Genomic DNA, 22,863 nt, shown 5'->3' on the forward strand with positions numbered 1-22,863 from the left:
GTTCTCCTTGAATCTGCCCTGTCCTGCTTCGGCCCTTTCTGCCTTTCTCCCAGGCAACTGTGATCTCTTCTTGCTCAACCTGCACGATGTACTCAGATCATGGTCCTCAGCATTGCATTGACCCCACGGTCCCTGCTCAAAGACTTTCAAGGTGTCAGTCCTCTCAGAGGAAGGAAGCAGGTCCAAACCCCTCAGCCACTGTCCTTGGCCATTGATTTGGTTTGGCTCTGTATCCCCACCCAAATCTATCTTGAATTGTAATCCCCATATGCCAAGGGAGGGGCCTGGTGGGAGGTGATTGGATCACAGGGGCAGTTTCTCCCATGGTATTCTCATGGTAGTGAGTTCTTACAAGACCTGATGGTTATAGAAACGTTTGACAGTTCCCCCTTCACACGCTCTCTCTCTTGCTCTCTTGCGTACCACCATGTAAGATGTGCCTGTTTCCCCTTCCACCATGATTGTAAGTTTCCTGAGGCCTCCCTAGCCATTTGGAACAGTGAATCAATTAAACCTCTTTTCTTTATAAATTACCCGGTCTCAAGCAGTTCTTTATCACAGTGTGAAAACAGACTAATACAGCTGTCTTTGCTAGTTTCAACCTTCCTTTCCAGTCCCTTCTCTCCTGTATCCCTATAAATCCCCTATATTCCAGCCAGATTGAACAAGTCATGATTCCAACCTTTCCATCATCTTGTCTATACCTTTATCCCAAGTTATTCCCTTTTTAATCTTTCAGAACCCATCACCATGTGAATTCTCTCACAGAGCTTTCCTTGATGATCCTCACTAGGTGTGATTGCCTTGCCCTAACTTCCTCTAATCTTTGGGTTGTCAGCCATTTTTCTGAAACTTGCTAGTCTGGTGCTTACTTAATACATGGGTGTTGAAAAAATGAGCCACAGTTAACTGGCATGTCAGGAAAGCACCATTGCCACTGCACATTTGTCATGTGAGCCCAGAACTGTAGAAAGATGTGGTTGGAAATTTAAGTCTAGACAAAGTTCTCAGAGAAAGTTTGCTACTTTAAGAAGCATGGTTGAGGATCCTTTTAATTTAAGAGCCTCATAAAAGATACATTGGTGTTCAATCTAGACTTCCACACATCAGATTACTGTAAGCTCATTAACCCAAATGAGCAATTTTAAAGCATACAGTATGATGCTGTCCTCACCAAAGGACGTTTTACATGATACAGTGATTAGGTAAATGTGTGTATCTACATACCTCTCTGCACACTAGCAATGATTTTATGGCCTAAAGATTAATCTGAAGTTAAGTTCACAGAGTAGGACAGCTGAGGAAAACTTCAGCTGCACAGACAACTTGTGAGAAAGTGTTACTATGTAAAGGAGCATGATGGGTTTGGATATTGTCCCCTCTAAAGCTCATGTTGAGGCTGGGTGCGGTGGCTTATGCCTATAATCCCAGCACTTTGGGAGGCCAAGGTGGGTGGATCACTTGAGATCAGGAGTTTGAGACCAGCCTGGCCAACCTGGTAAAATCCCATCTCTACTAAAAATACAAAACACTTAGCTGGGCATGGTGGTGTGCACCTGTAATCCCAGCTACTCGAGAGGCTGAGGCAGGAGAATCACTTGAACCCAGGAGGCAGAGATTGCAGGGAGCCAAGATGCGCCACTGCACTCCAGCCTGGGCAACAGAGCAAGAATCTATCTCAAAAAAAGAAAAAAGAAAAATAAATCTCATGTTGAATTATAATCTCCCGTGTTGGAGGTGGGGCCTGGTGGGAGGTGACTGGGTCATGGGGGCGGATTTCTCATGAATGGGTTAGTGCCATTCCCTTGGTGCTCGCCTTGTGATAATGAGTTCTCCTAAGATCTGGCTGTTTAAATCTGTGTGGCATCTTCCCCCTCACTCTCTCTTGCTCCTGCTCTTGCCATATGACACCCTAGTTCCACCATTGCCTTTCATCATGACTGGAAGCTTCCTGAGGCCCTGCCAGAAGCCAAGCAGATGCTGGTGCTGTGCTTCCTGTACAGCCTGCAGAACCGTGAGCCAATTAAACCTCTTTTCTTTATATATCACCCAGCCTCAGATATTCCTTTATAGCAATCCAAAACGGACTAACACAAGCTCTATCTCCCAGGACCATGTGCACCTGAGGAATTATGTGGAAGTGACTTCCACACTCATTGCCCATCCCCACATAGTGCTATGTGCACACCACAAAGCTGGTACTATTTAGGCAAGTCTGCACACTCCAGTCCATAATTCTGTCCCTATAAATACTGCTCTCTACCCCTTGGCCAGCATCATTTAGATGTTTGTTTATACCTACTAGTGAATACCTGATCTAGCAACATGGAGTATAAACAAGGACTCCAAGATCCCAAGTGGAAGAGACTAGGCTAGAGTGAAGGCACTCTGCCAGGCAAGCTACCTTGGGACATGTGGTCAAGGTTTGGCAGGGGGTCTTGGGATTGAGTCTGTAGATGCCCCAGAAAGAAGCAAGGAGAGTCCAAGGTGGCTGCTGGGGCTTCGAGACACTGCAAAACTAAGAACCCAGAGCTTGAGCTTAATCATGAGAATGAGCCCCCAGCACCCAGGAATGCCAGGCGGCTCCAAGGAAAATGCCATGGTAACCGATAATGTCCAGGCAAAAACTGCTCATATGACTGTTATTTGTGAAATCTCCAAATCCATGGCTTCTTTTGAAAAGGTCAACTCAGGATTAAGGAGGTGGCAGGCCTTCAAAGACAATCTAAACAACCTCATTGAGTTGGTGGAAAATCACTCATGAAGAGAGTTTATGGATTTAAAGGCTAAGCTAAGATCTCTGAGAACTTCGGGAGTAGGGTCACAGCTGGCCAACTCCAGATTTCCTTAGAGCTCCCACCCCAGTCACAGGGTTTGTCCTGAAAGCTGTGGTTATGCTGGTAGCTTTTCCTGCCTTGACTCCTGGATTCCCTCAGTTCTTTTGGGGAAAGAGGTTAGGGAAATGCAGGAAGCAGCAGCTACTGAAATTAGGATAGCCTACAATCATTGATCCCTGGAAGATAATAATAGTGATGAGAGCTGATACACTGTGCTCGAAGCACTCTATAAATATATATACTCTTTGAATCATTTTATTTTTTAATTGTTAATTTTTTCCTTTTGGGGGGCAACACTTCACTCCATAGAATAGAAGGAGTGCTCCCTTAATCTCTATTTTAAAGTGGAGGAAATGGCATTTAAGTAGCTTGCCCAAGGTCACATAACAGTAAGCGATGAGGCTGAACTTCCAGCTCTGGCCGTCTATACTAGTTTGTACTCTCATCCATTAGGTAAAGGTGCGGGTCTTAAATGTTATTCAAACCAAGAGGAAGGAGGGGAATATGTACTGAGTGTCTGCTATGTGCTAGACAGCATGCTAAAGGTTTTTTTACATGATATTTCATCTATGCCATCACAACTACCCCCTGAAGTTGGTACCATCATCTCTGGTTTGGGGTGTTCTTTTTTTTTTTTTTGAGACAAGGTCTCATCCTGTTGCCCAGGCTCATACAGTGGTACGCTCTCGGCTCACTGAAGCCTCTACTTCCTGGGCTCAAGGAATCCTCTTACCTCAGCCTCCCAAGTAGCTGCGGCCACAGACGTGTGCCACCATGCCTGGCTATTTTTTTTTGTATTTTTAGTAGAGACGGGGTTTCACCATGTTGCCCAGGCTGGTGTCAAACTCCTGGGCTCAAGCAATTCACCCACCTCGGCCTCCCAAAGTGCTAGGATTACAGGCATGGGCCACCGCACCTGGCCTCTAGTTTGGTTTTTGCAGATGAGAAAGCCCCTGTAATTTGCCCAAAATCAAAACAGCTTCTCCTGGCAAAACTGAGATTCAAACCCTTGGCTATCTGATTCCAAAGCCCTCAATGGACAAGTGAATGCCACAGAAGAGTGACTGCCCTCAAACACCCAACACTCCCTCCAGTATCATATGCTCCATTCTGTAGTTCAAAAGTCCCCAAATGTGTAGCTGTTGGAGGAAGCAAGGGTGAGAGGTGTCTCCAGCTAGAGTTTGGTTTCTTTGCCACAGTTACACTTTATGAGTTTCTTGTTCTTACATCATGCTTAGTTTTGTTTCTTTTTGTGTAGTGTGTTGTCTCCCAAACTAGACTGTTAGTACCTTGAGGACAGGGACATTGACTCACATTTGCTTATGTGACCCTTCCCCATACCACGTCTGACACAAGAACAGAGACGGCACTCAGGAAATATTTTCTGAATGAAGAAATGACTCTTAGAACTCTGCAGCTCAAACCTCACTCAAGTCGTTCCAGGCTGCTCTGCGGTAAACAAGTTGGGTACAGTAGCAGTTTGCTGCATTGTAGGAGTTTAACCACCCAAAGCAAGTAGATGCTAGATGAAACGACCCAAGGAAGCCCCCACACAGGGAAGACCTCCCGTTTGGGGTGCCCCAAGATTAGGCATGGAGGGGATTGGAATGCAAACCAATCAACTTCTCACCCTCAGACTTACACTCAGTATTTATTGAGCACCTGCTGCATACTAAGCACCCTACTCAGAAGGGAGGAGAAAGATGCAAGACAAGGAGCTCACTCTCACCCAATTTACAATGTAATATACCTTGATCTTGACCTACTGCTTTGGTGTTGGGTTTCCTCCTCATCTTGGTTAAGGGTGCAAGTTAGCTGAAGAGCAGAGATACCCTAGGCTGTAAACAGAGAAGTTGCTAAGTTTAGGGGAAGAAAATAAGTTTTACAAGGAAAGTTTTCTGATTAAAGAAAAAAAAAGGAACACTGACAAAGGCCTTATTTTATTTTTTTAGCTAAGCCCAGTATTTATGCTTGTTTTCCATCATCATCAACTCAAGAAGCTTCCTGGCACACACACTCCCCTTTTAAGGGCTGGGTGTTCCCCTTGAAGTTGTCCTCATGGTGAACTCCACAAAGGGCCAGCCTAGGTCTACTTTGGGTGGAGAAGTGAAGAATCCACTGCCTTTTCTTTCAGTGGCAGAACAAATCACTGTTGCTACAATACACTAATGTCCCTCTAGCTGACTGTGCTGACAGCCAGTGGTCACAGAACTTCCCCATGACTCAGCTAGGAAGGAGGAAAAATGAGTGGGTGTCTTTCAAACCACCCGGCCAGCTGAGATCACATCAGATCACATCATGCAAATCTTACTCCAAAGTTTTCACATTTGAAGTAGGCGATGTGCAAAGCGCCATTCAAATGCTTTGGCACTGACTGCCCACCGACTCTGTCCCAGACACCAGCAATCAACAGCCAACAAAGGGATTCTACGGTCTTGTGCATTCCCTCAACACTAACCCTCCTCCTATCACCCCAACTCAAACGTGCCACTCCCTGACCTTTGACAGATAAAACAGCCCAAAGGAGAATAATTGTCTCCTTTGTCTGCAAGGCAACATGTTGTCATTCCTAAAAGGGGTGCTTACGTGATGATCAATGTTTCTAATCCTCCCATGTTTCCTTCTAAATCTGAACGGACTTTCTGGTAATAGCTCTCCTATTCTGATTTTTTTCAGGGGTGAAACCCTGCCAATTACTTGCTGGCAGGCCCTGGAAGAGTTGCTGCTTCATGGACTGCCATGGGCAAAACCCAGTTCCTCTGGAGCATGCACTTAAAGAAACAGATAGGATGGGACCCATGTAACTTTTTCCGAAGAAGCCAACTTCATAAGTTAACTAATCCTGCCTCAGGATCCCAGACAGACAGCTGGAAAGAAAAAGAAATCTAAAGCTTACACCAAGAAAACTATTAGTCACTCACATCTATAACCCCCTGAGAGAGAGAAAGAGAGAGATTACAGCACAATTAGATCTGGCTCTGTTACTTAGGGAGTTACTCGGGGACCTGCTTACCTAAAAACATCTCCTAATATCCTGCTCTAAAGTCACCTGCCCTCCTACTTGGGCTGACATTTGCACCATTAGCCACTCCGCTGTGACTGGCTTATAGTCTAATCTGTCTTCCCTTCAACCTGAACTCTACAAGAACAGAGGGCTATTGCCAACAGGGACCTTCCCTTTCCCGTTCATTGCTGCATCCCCAGTTGTGAAAATGTTCGTTGTTTGGCACAGAGTAGATGCTCAATAATACTTGTTCCATAAATAAAATAAAGGCTATGGTGCATTGTCTTAAAAAAAAAAAAAAAAAAAAAGACAGGCCAAGGGGAGGAGAGCCTTCTTTACTGGCTTTCATTTGTCACATTGCTTGCTGTCAACTGGAAAGACATAGGGAAGCTGGCTGGAGGGGGTGCAATTCAGGACAAGCAGAATTCAAGGAACTTGTAGAACAAAGACAAAGATGGGATGACCAGGTGATTGTGTGGGTTATTTGCAAAGGACAGAGATCTGGTCCAGGATGGGGGCACACCAATAAAGGACAAGGCTTTTGGTGGGGTAGCATGAGAATACAGGGGTAGCCATACCTAGAGGGAAGACAATGAGGAACCTTCCTCCCTAAGGAGAGATAGAGGAATTCTGGAGAGAGAAACATGTCGAAGGGAAACTGCAACATCTTCCTAAGGGTTCTAACATCTTCACCAGGGCTCTCCAAGCCCTACTGATCCCCATTTGTTACCATTGATCACTGCCACTTGCTAACTGTGAGGGGCTGTGAGAAAACTTGGTAGGGCCAGGACCACCGTGCCCTTAGGATAAAGCTTCTCACTCCCAGGCCTATCTCCTGAGGGTGGGGACGAATCAGTTCTGTGCTATGCCACCATAGCCATTTTCCTACACTGAAGAGAAGAACCATCCTAGGCACCTATAGACGCAAACGTTGCATCTTGCCACTCTTTGGCAAAAGGCCCTTCTCTAGCAAGCTGTCAGTTTCCTGGAATCAAAAAGAACCAGAATGCTCCACAGGATTCCTGGAGCTGCCAAACAGCTCAGCTCAAGAGGATCAAATCAGCAAGTGCAGCTTCCTTTCTTTGTCGATGAGAGGAATGCTTTGGAACTGAGAAGCTCTGAGAGAGGTTTCTACAGTAAGGATGATGGAGTTTTTCCTGAACCATGAGCTGGTGTAAAGGCAGGATTGCTGAGCCCTCTACATGGAGGGCATGTCCCCAATCCAGGCAGGACATGATGTATGTCTAGAGAAGCTCTTTTTATTCTACTGTCAAAGGGCAAGTCCAGAGTATTTTTTAATTTTTTAGATGAGGTCTCACACTGTTGCCCAGGCTAGAGTGCAGTGCTGCAATTACCGCTCACTGTAACGTCAAACTCCTGGGCTCAAGTGATTCTCTCTAGCTCCCAAGTAGCTAGAACTACAGGCAAGTGCCACCACACCCAACCAACTTTTTAACTGCTTTTGTAGAGATGGAGTCTCACTATGTTGCGAAGGGCTGGCCTTAAACTCCCGGCATCAGGTGATTCTCCCACCTCAACCTCCCTAAATGCCAGGATTGCAGGTGGGAACCACCATATCCAGCTTTTTTTTTTTTTTTTTTTAAGTTCAAGAAAGGGCACTAAAAGTCAACACTCGCAAAATATTTCACCATTTTCAAGGCACCTACACATCCAACATTTGAGGCTATTACCAGAGCCTCAAAACCACCCAGTGAGATCAAGAGCAGGATGCCCAAAGTCCAGACGAGGAAACAGAGTCCTGTCAGTGCCAAACTGTCTTCTCCACTTCATAACTGAGTGGAAGCAACTTGAAGTCACAGAGCTAATCATCAACATCGAGACTTCTGAGGTTCCATTCCCAGCCCTGCTCTCTACCCATGGAATCTTGCTGAGTCTCAAAAAAGCACCAAGCAGCATCATATCCCCAGAAGACAGGGTCTGAGACTCAAGATGATCCAGAAATACTTCTGGTTTGGAGCCAGCCAATTCATGAATCACTGTTTCCTTAAATAAACTCTTTAAAAAAATTAATTGCACCTCAGTTTACCTTTTTTAACACTAGAATGTCGTAGAACATGAGTTTGGTAGAGAGGGAAAACATAGATGTGGATTCAGTAAATGTTTACAGAGGGGTTACTTGGTTCCAGGAGCTGTTTCACATAGACGTTGCCTCGTTAGCTTTCATGGCAACCCTGTGAGGCAGGCATTCTTGCTGTAGAAAACAAAGCTGATACCCAAAGAGGAGAGGTGTCCTGCTGGAGGCCCCAAATATGGCTGCTGGGTCCAGCTTCCATGGCTTCTATACCAGGAGTGTTCAAACTTCAGTGGGCATCAAAATCCCTGGAAGGAGAATCAAAAATACATATTCCTGGGTCCCAACCCAGAGGAGCTAATTCCTTGGGTCTGCTCTGGTGCCCAGGAATTTGCTTTTTATTATTATTTTTTTAATTTTATTTTTTCTTGAGACAGGGTCTCACTCTGTCCCTCAGGCTGGAGTGAGGTGGCATGATCTTGGCTCACTGCAACCTCCACCTCCTGGGCTCAGGTGATCCTGCTACCTCAGTCCCCCGGCTAGCTAGTACTACAGGCATGCACCACCATGCCTGGCTAATATTTTGTATTTTTTGTAAAGATGGGGTTTTTCCATGTTGCCCAGGCTGGTTTCCAACTCCTGGACTCAAGCAATCCTCCTGCCTTGGCCTCCCAAAGGGCTGGGATTATAGGCGTGAGTCCCTGAATTTGCATTTTTGATGAACACCCAGGTGGTTCTGGTGCTAGAGACTCCATGGATCACACTTTAGAAACAATTGATCTCCACCATGCTGAGGAAGGAAATCAAGAGAATTCTCAGCTGCTGGCTTCCCCTACGTGTCCTAGGCAGAAATGGTGGGAGAGAGGTGTGTTCCTGTCTAGCTTCTCAGCAGAGAAGGAATGAATCCCTGGGTGTGCTCAAATGGGTGTCTCCACAAACCTGTCCAGCACCCAACAGGAAGCCCAGGATAAAAGTCTAAGGAGGCCTGGATTGCTCAAAAGGCAGCTACTACCCCAAAAAAACAGCCCTGAGAATGAACCCTGCTTTAACATGGATGCCTCATCAAGGTGGTGGATCACGTCTATAATCCCAGCACTTTGGGAGACAGAGAAGGGCAGATCACTTGAGCCCAGAAGTTCAAGACCAGCCTGGGCAACGTGGCAAAACCCCATCTCTACAAAAAAATACAAAAATTGGCCAGGCATGGTGGCATGAGCCTGTGGTCCCAGCCACTCAAAAGGCTGAGGTGAGGTGGGAGGATCACCTGAGCCTGGGGAGGCTGAGGCTACAGTGAGCCGTGATCATGCCACCGCACTCCAGCCCAGGCAACAGAGTGAGACAGTTTCAAAAAACAAAACAAAAAAACCCATGGATGCCTCATGCCTGCTCACCAACTGTGTTTTCCAGTAGATGGACACAGCAAATAGACTTGCATACAGCTACCTCTAGAGCCACCAAAGGAGACCCAGCCATGTCAACCCAGTCATTGTGTGCAGAAATCAGGAATTTCCAGGGGAGAGAAGAAGAAGAAAAGGAGAAAAACAGCCCCCAAGCCTGCTCCAGCTTCTGTGTCCCTCTCTTTGGGAGCCGGCGAGGCTATGCAATCGAAAACAGCCTCCTGGAACTAAAAAGGACTTGTGTTCAACTCCTCTCTGGAGAAGCAATCAGAGGGGAGCCAAAGCAAACACTGCTCCCTCCTGAGGCTCCAGACACAAGGCTGAACCCAAAGAAGTTGGGAAGGAAGTAAGATCTATCCTCACCTCCTATCTCTCGCTTCTACAAACACAGATGGTGCTGCTGTTATCTGCCCTCATGCTGGGTCGAGGCTGTGTCTTGAATTGTATTGGGGTGAGAGGCTGAGCTCAAGTTTTTGCACAGCATGAAAAAGGAAAGATGCCTGTAATCAAGTCAGAAAGTAGAAGTGTCTGGCTGGGCTTACAGAGTGCCCTCCCACCTATGAATGACTCACCAAAGAAAAAGGCCCTTAGCTCTGTAGAATTGAGGGAGGGGAGATATTCCATTGGGTTAACTTGGGAATGGTGCTAGGTAGAAGTCAGGAGGTCAAGAAAGAAAGAAGAGGAAACACCAGATATAACCTTAACCCTATGGTGATTGCTGTTGTTTTAATTATCCTTGATAGCACCCCAACCTACATCCTGCAATCCACACAGGGCTGTTTGATGTTGAGGCTTGGGGGGAGTTCAAGGCAAGGGAAGGACATCCTGTTAACAGCATTGTTGGAAAAAGATCAAGAACTAGGAGATGGAAAATAGCTGTGAACACCTGATAAGCCTGGGCACCCCCCGCCCCCCTCATCCCCGCCCGCTTCCTTCAGTCTTAGGTTTATGAGACTAAAGTCTCGTGCACAGGCATAGGGGTTGACCCAGTGAGTATCTCTGTCACCCCAGAGTCTCCAAAGTCTTCATCACCGCACTCTGGGAATATTACACCAATTTCTTGCACCCGTATTGCTTTTAGTTTAAGTAGCTCTCAAAAGGGACAAGTCCCCATCAGGATACTACTGGGATACTTCCTGGAATGGCCCAGCCTCCCCTATGTACCAACTCCTGGTCACTTCACTCATTAAGAATCAGCTCAGCCTTCACCTTAAGGAAGCTGCCCTGCTTGTCCACAGTGCACCCACACTGGGGCAATGTCCGGTAATACTAGGAGAGGCTTCAGTATTGGCCTCTCTTTCTAGATCCAGAGCCAACAGAAGACAGAGGTGATTACCTTTATTGATGATGGTACTGAGAACATCTGTTCTTTATTTAGTACTTTTTTTTTTAAGTAGAGGCAGGGATCTTACTATGTTGCCCAGGCTGGTCTTGAACTCCTAGAATTAAGCAATCCTCCCTCTTGGCCTCGCACAGTGCTGAGATGACAGGCATGTGCCATCACAGCTGATCTCACTTAGCACTTCTTATCTGAGAAACTATTACCTAAATGCCGTCCACATATTGTCTCATTTAATCCTTTCCTAGAGCTTCTGCAGTAGCCAGTATGAATGCTATTTTACCAAAGAAGCCCAAACCTATGAAAGTTATGAGACTTGTCAAAGGGTACACAGCAGATCTAGTGACAGTATTCTTAATACCCTCGGCCTGGCACAGTCCAAGGCACACAGTAAGGATTCAGTAGCTTTTTCCACATAAGGAATAAGAACAAGTCACATCAAGAAGACAACCCAGGCATGAGAATCTTGTCCAACCAGCTGAACTGTCAGTTAACTGGTCATCTTAATTTCTTTCAGGAAGTGAAAACCTGTTAATTTGCCCATCCATCTGTAAGCAGCTGTTATGCTCAGGGCCTTGCTCTGAGACACAGGACAGATGTGTCATGAAACAGGAAATTTTCCTTGACCCCTTTGTGGGCTTCGTGACAGGGGTGCCTCACTTAGCCCTCAGCTCTCAACTCCTAGAGGGAGCGGGAGCACCCAGGCAAGCGGGTACAGGAGCTGGAGTGGTCGCTTTTGGGCACCAGCAGGAGAAAAACTTCATGCAGGTCCTGCGGCAGCATCTAGGGGGAGTACCTGTGAACCCCAAAGCTCCAGAGCGTGTTTGTTACACTGTGCTCCTTTAGCTTAAGTGTTTAACAGCTCAGTGGACCCTCTGCCTTTTCATGAGGGCAGACAGCCAGTGTGACAGCTTTCTGTATCCTGAGCTCTTGCCTGGCATCCAGGAAAAAATCAGATGGCACACATGAATTGAAGGATAGTAAATGCAGAGGATTTTATTGCCGATAGAAGTGGCTCTCAGTGGGAAGGGGAGCTGGAAAGCAGATGGAATGGGAAGGTGTTCTTCCCCTGAGGTCTGGCTGTCCCCAGCTGTACTCTTCTCTGAAGTCCTGCTGTCCAGCCATCCCTCTAAAGTAAAGCTGCTTCTCTCTGATGTCTGACTACTTCTTCTCTCCTTCTCTGCTCTCTGTCAGTGGAGACTGGGGGTTTTAAAGGTACAGGATGGGGGTTGGCCAGGGGTGGTTTTGGAAAAGGCAACATTCCAGCAGGAAAACCGGGATGTAAAGTCTCACTTTGGGCTGCAACTTCAGGCTTGAGGGTGGGGCCCTCGCCAGGGATCCCACCCTTTTCTGCCTGGAATTTCTCTGCCTCCTGTCCCTATCATCAGCCCATGCCTGGCCCTCTGGGAAGTTTCCCACTTAGTAGGAAGAAGATGTGGAAATGGAGGGGAGGTGGACAAGAGGAAGGATAGGGAAGAAGGAGAAATAGACAAACCACCAGAAAACAAAGGCCAGTGGTGGAACAGACCCAGCAAGTACACAGGCTTGGGAAGGCATTCTTTAGAGCATAAAGGCTGATGTGGATGATGGCAGCAGGGGAGCAGGGATTCCAGCTAGAAGGGAATACCTCAAAAGCAGAGTATCTTTTGTTTGCTTGGTGGTGGTTAAATATACACAATTGTTGATTTTTAAGCAATTTTTAACTGTATAGTTCAGCAGCACTAAGTACGTTCATATTATTGTGCAACTATCACCTCCATCCATTTCCAGAACTTTTTTCATCTTCCCAATCTGAAACTCTGTACCCATTAAACAGTAACTCCCCATTCTCTCCTTCCCTCAGCTTCTGACAATCACCATTCTACTTTCTGTTTCTATTAATTTGACTACTCCAGGTAACTGTGGTGTAATAAAAATATTATTTGGTCTTTGTCCTCTGTTCTTGGTATGGAGCTACAGAAATTCTTGGAATTTCCTGAGTGATAGGAATATCTCATCATTTCCTAAGGGGCCCCTTTCCAAGACACCAATGTTTATGCTAATGAGGTGACGTAGGTAGCGCTCCTAGATAGCCTCAGGAGGGGGCTGATCACCAGAAAGACCAGAGATTAGAACTTGGAAATGTACAACCCCATCCCTTTACCCACTCCAGGGAGTTTATGCTAATGAGGCAACATAGGTAGCGCTTCTAGGTAGCCTCAGGAGGGGGCTGGTCACCAGAAAGATCATGGATTAGAACTTGGAAATGTACAATGCCATCCCCCTGCCCACTCCAGGGAGGGGAGGGGAGGAGGCTAGAGACTGTGCTGGATAAAATCTCTTGAACAGTAGAGTTTCAGAGAGCTTCTGGTTGGTGAGCACATCCAGGTGCTGAGAGGGTGGAAGGATAGGGCTTGGAAGCTCCACAGCCCCCATCCCCATTTCCTGCCCTATGCATCTCTTCCATTTGGCTGTTCCTGAGTTGTATCCTTTATAATAAATCAGGAAATGTGAGTGAAGTGTATAATAAACTAGGAAATGTGAGTAAAGTGTTTTCCTGAGTTCTGTGAGCTGTTATAGCAAATCAAACCTGAAGAGGAGTCATGGGAACCCCCAATTCACAGCTGGTTGGCCAGAAGTTTTTATACATTTCACTGCATATAACAACATATATGTATATATTTCATTTTACCTGTATATACATACAAACACATACACACCACATTTTATTTATTCATCTGGAAGCACAGACACTTGGGTTGGTTCCATGTTTTAGTTATTGTGAATAAGGCTGCTATAAACATGAGTATACAAATATCTGTTCAAGTTCCTGCTTTCAATATTTTTACCTAGAAGTGGAATTGCTGGATCACACGGTAATTTTATTTTTAATTTTTTTGAGGTGCTTCCATGTTGTTTTCATAGCAGCTGCACCATTTTACATTCCCACCAGCAATGCAAAAGAGTTCCAACGTCTTCACATCCTTACCAACACTTTTGTTTTTAAATAATAGCCATCCTAAATAGGTGTGAAGTGGTATCTGACAGTGGTTTTGATTTGTATTTCCCTAATGTTGAGCATCTTTTTAGGTGCTATGACCATTTGTACATTTGTTAGCTCATTTTTAAATTGGATTGTTTGTTTTTTTTTTTTTTTTGCGGTTGAGTTGTAAGAGTTCTTTACAATATGATTTGCAAATATTTTCTCCCAAATATGGGTGACTTTTTTAGTCTGTTAATAGCATCTTTTAATGCATCAACGTTTTACACTGATGTAGTTTAATGTTTTCTTTTCTTTTAGTACCTCTGCTTTTGGTATCAGACCCAAGTAATCTTTGCCAGAACTAACATTGTAAAGCATTTCCCCTGTTTCCTTCTAAGAGTCTTATGGTTTTAGCTTTTATGTTTAAGTCTTTGATCCACTTTTGAGTTAATTTTTGTATATAGTATAATGATGTTACTGGAAAGGGGTTCCAATACAGATCTCAATAGAGGTTTCTTGAATCTTACACAAGAAAGAATTTGGGGGAAGTCCATAAAGTGAAAGCAAGTTTATTAAGAAAGTAAAGGAATGAAGAATGGCTACTCTATAGGCAGAGCAGTGGCATGGACTGCTCAGCTGCTTATATTTATTGTTACTTCTTGATTATATGCTAAACAAGATGTGGATTATTCATGAATTTTCTGGAAAAGGGGCAGGCAATTCCAGGAACTAAGAATTTCTTTCCTTTTTAGGCCACATAAGGTAACTTCCTGATTTGCTACGGCATTTGTAAACTGTCATGGTGCTGATGGGAGTGTCTTTTAATAGGCTAATGCATTATAATTAGCGTATAATGAGCAGTGAGGACGACCAGAGGTCAGTTTCATCACCGTTTTCGCTTTCGTGGTTTTGGCTGGCCTCTTTACTGCATCCTTTTATCAGCAAGGTCTTTGTGACCCGTACCTTGTGCCAACCTCCTATCTCATCCTGTAACTTAGAATGCCTAACCTCCTGAGAATGCAGCCCAGCAGCTGTCAGCCTGATTTTACCCAGCCCCTATTCAAGATGGAGTCGCTCTTGTTCAAACGTCTCTGACAACGCAAGGGTCTAATTTCATATGGTTATCCAGTTTTCCCAGCACCCCTTATTGAAAAGCCTGTCTTCTCCTCATTGAATGGTCTTGACACCCTTGTTGAAAATCATTTGACCATATACCCAAGGGTTGATATCTGGACTCTCTTCTCTATTTCATTGGTCTCTATACCTGTCTTTATGCCAAATACAACAATGTCTTCATTACTGTAGCTTTGTAGTAAGTTCTGAAATCAGAAAGTGTGAGATCTCCGATGCTGTTCTTCTTTTTCGAGATTGTTGTGGCTATTCAGGGTTCCCTGAAATTCCATATGAATTTTAGGGTAAGGATTTTTCTATTTCTATGAAAACCATTACTGGGATTTTGACAGGGATTACATTAAATCTATATATCGCTTTAGGTAGCTTTGACATCTTAACATGAAGTCTTCCAACCCATAAACACAGGAAGTCTTTCCATTTATTTATACCTTATTTCATTTCTTTCAGCAACATTTTGTAGTTTCCAATACACTTGACTTTTATATCCTTGGTTTATTCCTAAGTATTTTATTTTTTAATGCTATTGTAAATGGAATTGTTTCTTAATTTTTTGGAAGGGGTGTTGTACATTGTCAGTGTATAAAAATGAAGTTGAGTTAAAGCAGGTTAAAATGTTGCAAATTCCATGTATTCATTTTGCAGAGGAGAACGGGACTGGTGCACAGCATGGGGGAGGAAATGGGGCAAAAGTGAGTTTAAAAGCCATGAAATTTCCTGTGGCTTCGAATGTGTCTTTTTCTTGGTTGGGTGGGCTTGGTTGCTATAGATCTTTGACTTCCAATGCTTCCCAAAAGAAGTTATTTCAGCCACTTCCTAGTTAACATTTCTGTGGGAAAATGAGGGCCTGTAGCTTTCTAGTCCACCATCTTGCTGACATTCCTCTCCACTGCCTAAGTCTTAGACCCAAAGGGTATATCCCAAGGAGATAGTATGGAGCCAGAGTGGTCAGAGCAGAGCCAAGGCTGGGAGGTAACAAGAGACAGGTTAAATAGGAAAAGGCGGGGAGTGGAGGTCTGGAAATTGGAAACCGAAGACTTAGACTTAAGTCCGTCTAAGTCTAAATTAACAAGCAACTGTAACAATGCCTGGCAAGGCAACAAAGCCAAGGCATGCCCTGAGTGATAGCTCATGCCTGTAATCCCAGCCCTGTAGGAGGCAGAGGCGGGAGGATTGCTTGAGGCCAGGAGTTCAAGACCAGCCTGGGCAAAATAGTAAGACCCAGATTCTACAAAAAATAAAATAACTAGCCAGGCATGATGGCACACACCTGTAGTTCCAGCTACTATGTATGCTGAGGCAAGGATCACTTAAGCCCAGGAGTTCGAGGCTGCAGTGAGCTGAGATTGTGCCACTGCATTCAAGCCTGAGCAACAGAGCAAGACTCTGTCTCTAAAGAAAAATCACTTTTCTAAAGAAAAATCATTTTCAAGATTAGGTTATAGAGAAAAAAATATAAAAAGCCAAGGCAGAAGCCAGGCCAGGCCAATCTGAGCTTCTTCCAGTGCACTGGATTGAATGTCAAAGAACCCAAAGGATATGGAGCATATGCATGGTTTCAACTCATATCCCATTAGGGCTCCTCAACTCCCCAACCCTAAGGTCTTCAGGAACTTTTTCAGTACCTTAGGTGAATCAAAATCATGAGCCCCAGCCCAGCCTCTGCCCTCAATCTGAAGGGTGAGTGGCCCAAGTTCCCACTACTTCCCACTGAACCCAACATACAGCAAACATATCATAAATCAACCCTGACCAGCTGGGTGCAGTGGCTCACACCTGTAATCCCAGCACTGTGGGAGGCCAAGGTGGGAGAATCACTTGAGGTCAGGAGTTCGAGACCAGCCTAGGCAACAAAGCAAGATCTCATCTCTACAAAAAAAGAAAAAGAAAAAGAAAAAAAAAAATCAGCCCTGACAAGAATATGGCTCCAAGCAGGCAGTCTCTTCCCATGCATGCTGCTCTTTCCTCCTGGTGGTTTCAAAAAGTGTCTGATTATGAGCCTCATTTAGGAGGCCAGTTGAAGATATATAATGCTGGCTGGGTGTGGTGGCTCACGCCTGCAATCCCAGCACTTTGGGATGCTGAGATGGGCAGATCACCTGAGGTCATGAATTCGAGACCAGCCTGGCCAATACAGTGAAACCCTCTCTCTACTAAAACTACAAAAATTAGCCAGAGGTGGTGGTGGGCACCTGTAATCCCAGCGACTCAGGAAGTTGAGGCATGAGAATCACCTGAACTTGGGAAGTGGAGGTTGCAGTGAGCCGAGATTGCTCCACTGCACTCCAGCCCGGGCAGCAGAGTGAGACTCTATCTCAAAAAAAAAAAAAAAAAAATAGAATACCAAATGCTGGGCCCCTCTCCTAGATAGTTTGGTTAAGAAAGTCTGTGTGGGTCCCCAGACCTCTGTATTTTCATTTAGCCCCACGGATGAGGCAAATCACCAACTACTTTTGGAAGTTCTGGGCTAATCCCCCAAGCTGAGTCACTAGCCTCTGACATTGTTTCCACCTGCCCACATGTTTGGTGAGAGTTTTTCGATGAAGGAGAAAGCAGAACTGAAATTCAGTTCCATGCAACCTTTCCCAGAAGTCTCAAACTGGCTGCTTCTTCTTTTTTTTTTTTGAGATGGGTCTTGCACTGTAGTTCAGATTGGAGTGCAGTGGCATAATCGCAGCCCACTGCAGCCTCAATCTCCTGAGCTCAAGCAATCCTCCCACCTCAGCCTCCTGAGTAGCTAGGACTGCAGGTGAGCTCCACCAAGCCCAGCTAATTTCATATTTTTTGTGGAGATGGGGTCTCACTATGTCGCCCAGGTTGGTCTCAAACTCCTGGGCTCAAGCAGTCCTCCTGCCTCAGCCTCCCAAAGTACTGGGATTGCAGACATATGCCACCATGCCTGACCTTCAAACTGGCAATTTAATCTGATGCAGTTTTAAGACATAAAATACATTTTTAAAAAATGAAATGCATTAGTTACCAGTACTTAAAAAACAGATTTCATAAGCCAGATACAGAAGGACAAGTATGATTCCACTTTTACGAGGATCCTAGGATAGGCAAATGTATAGGAACAGAAAGTAGAATAGAGGTAACCAGGGGATGTAGGAGTTGGTTGGGGGGGGCAAAGGAGGAGTTATTGCTTAATGAGTACAGAGGTTTTATTGATGACGATGAAAAAGTTTTGGGTATAAATAGTGGTAATGGTCACACAACACTGCAAATGCATATAATGTCACTGAACTGTACACTTATGAATGGTTAAAATGGTAAATATTATTTATAGTTTATCACGATTACAAAATACAAGTTTCACATAAAAATCTGGATTTCTGATTTCTCTTCAAAGAAAAAAAAATGAAGATCTGACACCACCGAGTCATGCTTTGTATATATCAATGATTGGTGGGAGCTGAAGCAACTGCTGCCTTTAGATGGGATGCATTGGGACCCCACCACACTCCAATGTCACTTTTACTAGCCCTGCTTCAGCATTTTTATGGCCTGGATGGCCCCTATAACCATTTCAGAGGGTGGTCCCAGACCTACCCCGTCTACCTTCAGTTACTGCTAGCCTTGTTCTCTGCTCCCAGCCCTTGTCTACTCTCCTCCAATGCACAATAGAAGGCTAGAAAGTAGACAGTCATGCTTTTCCTCCCTGTCTGTCTGAGGATAGACCACCATCATGAACGGTACATAACTATTGGCACTAGAAAGTTCATGACCAACTGACAACTTCAGAGGAAACAAATGGTCATGGATATCCTTCACCCCAGGAAGGCAACAGTTGCCTAAGACAGAAATTCAGGAAAAACTAGCCAAAGTGTACAAGACCACACCGGATGTCATCTTTGTATTTGGATTCAAAACTCATTTCGATGGTGGCAAGACAACTGGCTTTGGCATGATTTATGATTCCCTGGATTATGCAAAGAAAAATGAACCCAAACATAGACTTGCAAGACATGGCCTGTATGAGAAGTAAAAGACCTCAAGAAAGCAGCAAGAGGAAGCAAGAACAGAATGAGGAAAGTCAGGGCGACTGCAAAGGCCAATGTTGGTGCTGGCAAAAAGCTGAAGGAGTAAAGGTGCTGCAATGTTATCTGTGTTATCTGTGGCCATTGTGGATTTTTCATGAGAAGATTAATAAACTAAAACCTTTCATGTGAAAAAAACAAAAACAAACAAAAAGTAGACAGTCATGTGAGCAAGCACTCTGTGTGCTGTCAATAGCTATAACAATCAATAGAAGTGAACAAAAGGGTTTCCCTTCACCTCTGCAAACTTCCCTCAGACCTTAAAAGACCTCTGACATTATGAGATCCAAAATGACAACGCTGGACTGCAACATACCCAAGTGGCCATGACTTTGGAACAAGACTAGGCTGACCACACACTTTATGACTGTGACTCCCAAGTCAGCTTCAGAAACTCTCAGCCTCTCTGGGTGATACCGTATGATCAGCCAGTCCAGCAAACACAACCTCCTCAAGGCTGGAGTCACTTTCTAGAGCCCTTCTTTATCTGCTAGGATCTTGATTTCCACTGCTGAAATACTATCATTGTTCTAGACCTGGACTATCCAGTTGGTTATGTTTATCCAACTAGTTAACCTAGGGGCCATTGCTTACTGGGAAACACGGCCATCTGTAAGTATAAAATATACATCAGTTTCCAAAGACTTAGTAATGAATGTAAAATAGCACATTACTAACTTTATTATATTGACAACTTGTTGAAATAATATTTTTGATACATTGGGCTAAATAAAGTATAATCCTACATGTAACTACAGTTTAAGTGTGTCCCCCAGAATCCATGTGTTAAAGACTTAATCCCCAGTGTAACAGTGTTGAGAGCTAGGGTCTTTAAGAGGTGATAATATGGCCGGGTATGGTGGCTCATGCTTGTAAACCCAGCATTTTGGGAGGCTGAGGTGGGAGGATCACTTGAGCCCAGAAGTTCAAGACCAGCCTGGACAACATAGCAAGACCCCATCTCTATCAAAAGTAAAAAATTAGCCAGGTGTGGTGGTGTATGCCTATAGTCCCAGCTACTCTGGAGCCTAAGGCAGGGGATCAGTTGAGCCCAGGAGGTTGGGGCTGAGGTGAGCTGTGATCATGCTACTGTACTCCAAGCTGGTGACAGAGTGAGACCTTGTCTCTTAAAAAAAGAAAAGAAAAAAAGAAAAAGAAAGGTGATAATGTGATTATTGCAGGAGTGAACTCATTATCATGAGACTGGGTTTGTTATAAAAGTCAGTTTGTCCTCTCTCATTCTGACACCCATGTGATGGCTCCTGCTGTGTTATGATGCAGCAAGATGGCCCTCACCAGATGCGGCCCCTCAATCGTGGGGTTCCCAGCCACCAGAACCATAAGCCAAATTAATTTCTGCTCAATGAGTATTACCCAGTCTGTGATATTCTATGACAATAGCATAAAACTAACTAAGACAGAAAATTGATACCATGAAGTCATCTGATGCCATAACAAATATCTGAATATGTGGAAGTGGTTTTTGAACTGGAAAGGGGTAGAAGGTAGAAGAATTTGGAGGATCAGGAGAGAAAAGTCTGCCATGAATGGAGTATTAAGGGTAATTCTGGTGAGGGCTCAGATGAAGAAAGAACTTTAAGAAGAGCCTAAAGCTTCTCAGGGATTACAGAAGTGGTCCTAATCAGAATATTGGTAGAAATATAGACAGTTACAGACAGTAAAGACCATTCTGATGAGGTGTCAGATGGAAATGAGGAACAAGGTATTGGAAACTGGAGTAAAAGCCATTCTTGTTATCTACCGCAAAGAACTTGGCAGGATTGTGTCAGTGTCCTAGGAATTTGTGGAAGACAGAACTTAAGAGTGATGAACTAGGATATCTGGTAAAAGAAATTTCTAAGCAAAATATTGAAGGAGCTGTATTGCTACTTTAAAGCACATGTAGTAAAACGTGAGAGGAGAGAAATGACTAAAAGATGGAATTTGTAATGAAAAAGAAAGCAGAGCAGAAAGATTTGGGCAATCTGAAGGCTAGCCATGTAGACTGAAAAGGTGTCTGTAGGAGAAAAACGAAGGCGTGGCCAAGCAATCATTTGCTAAAATAATTAGTACAGACAGAAGGTAACCAGGCCTATACACCAAGACAATGGGAAAAAAACCCTGAAGACATTTCAGAGACTGTCTAAGCAGGCTAGGGTCTTGAGGACAAGTGCTATGGTTTGGACATGATCTGAGTTTGTCGCCACTTAAACTTATGTTGAAATTTGATCCCCAGGGGGGTCATGTTGGGAGGTGAGGCTTAGTGGGAGGTATTTGGATCATGGGGGAGGATCCCCCATGAGCTGATCTCATGGAAGCAGGTTCTCACTCTCATAAGACGAGATTAGTTCCTGCAGAAATGGATGAGTTTCCATGATAGTGGGTTGTTTTAAAGCCAAGAGATCCTTTGGGTTTTGCCTCTTTGCATGTGTCCACTTGCCCTTTGACCTTCTCTGTCATGTTATAATGTAGCATGAAAGCTACAACCCCCTGCAGGCTGCAGGCATGCCCTTGAATGTCCCAGCCTACAGAACAGTGAGGTAAATAAACCTTTTCTTTATAAATGACCCAGTTTCAGGTATTCTGTTATAACAACACAAAATGATCTAAGACAGGCAATTTGTACCAAGGAGTGGGGTCGTCCGTAAACAAACCTAAAAATGCAGAAGCAGCTTTGGAACTGGGTAATGGGCAGAGGTTGGAAGAGTTTGAAGACATAGGCTAGAAAACACCTGAATTGCTGTGAACAGGGCATTAAGGGTAATTTTGATGAGGGCTCAGAAAAAGACAAAAAGATGAGGGAATGTTTAGAACTTCTCAGAGATTGGTTAGATGGTTATGACCAAAATGCTGACAGAAACATGGACTGTAAAGGCCATTCTGATGAAGGGAAGTAGTGTTTATTTGGAAAGTAGAACAAAGGTCATCCATGTTATGCCATAGCAAAAAACTTGGCTGCATCATGTTCATGCCTTAGGGCTTTATGGAAGACCAAACTTAAAAGTGATAACCCAGGGCATCTGGTAGAAGAAATTTCTTTTTGTTTTCCTTTTTAAAGATGGGGTTTCACCATGTTGGCCAGGCTAGTCTCGAACTCCTGACCTCGGGTGATCCGCCCATCTTGGCCTCCCAAAGTGCTGGGATTACAGGCATGAGCCACCATGCCTCGCCTAGGCAGAAGAAATTTCTTTTTTTTTTTTTTGAGATGGAGTCTTGCTCTGTCGCCTGGGCTGGAGTGCAGTGGCCGGATCTCAGCTCACTGCAAGCTCCGCCTCCCGGGTTTACGCCATTCTCCTGCCTCAGCCTCCCGAGTAGCTGGGACTACAGGCACCCGCCACCTCGCCCGGCTAGTTTTTTTGTATTTTTTAGTAGAGACGGGGTTTCACCGTGTTAGTCAGGATGGTCTCGATCTCCTAACCTCGTGATCCGCTCGTCTCGGCCTCCCAAAGTGCTGGGATTACAGGCTTGAGCCACCGTGCCTGGCCGGCAGAAGAAATTTCTAAGCAGCAAAATGCTCAAGACACAGTGTGGTTACTTTGACAGCTTACACACAGCAAAGGAGTGACCTAAAGGTGAAATGCGTAAGAAGCAGAGCATTAAAATTTAAAAAATTTGCAGCCTGACCATGTGGTAGAGAATGAAAGAACATTTTCAGAAGAGGAATCTAAGGGTGCAGCCAAGAGACCTTTTGCTAAAGAGATGAGTTCTGATAGAAGGGAGCCAGGTACTAACAGAACAATGGAAAAAAGGCCCTGAAAGTATTTCAAAGGTCTAAGACCATTCCTCCTGTCACAGACCTAGAGGCCTAGGAGGACAGAATGGTGGGATGCCACTGCCCTGAGCCACCTCAGGATGCTTCTCCTAGCTGCTCTGGCCAGAGCAGCCATGGCCCAATAGCCCCAGGTACAGCTTGGACCACTGCTCTGGAGAGTGCCAGCTGTGAATCTTGGTGGCATTCATGTCCACATGGTAGTATTGTGCATGCATGTGGAATTCAAGAGCGGTGGGCATGGCAGCTTCCACCTGGATTTCAGATGATATATCAAAAGCCTGGGAGCAGGCCCAGCACAGTGACTCATGTGGAGGCTGAGGTGGGTGGATCACTTGAGTTCAGGAGTTCAAGA

The 22,863-nt window shown here is 44.7% G+C and overlaps 1 protein-coding gene and 1 pseudogene across 5 annotated transcripts in view; one reads left to right on the forward strand and one right to left on the reverse strand.

The window, feature by feature from the left end:
• The window catches only part of FLVCR2 (FLVCR heme transporter 2), a 71,795-nt gene that overhangs the window by 35,626 nt on the left and 13,306 nt on the right, over positions 1-22,863 (reverse strand). The gene's annotated exons all lie outside the window — the stretch shown is intronic.
• On the forward strand, positions 18,438-18,788 carry LOC111554774 (annotated as a pseudogene).

The sequence above is a fragment of the Piliocolobus tephrosceles genome, chromosome 6, assembly GCF_002776525.5.
Source record: "Piliocolobus tephrosceles isolate RC106 chromosome 6, ASM277652v3, whole genome shotgun sequence".
NCBI classification, from domain to species: Eukaryota; Metazoa; Chordata; class Mammalia; order Primates; family Cercopithecidae; genus Piliocolobus; species Piliocolobus tephrosceles.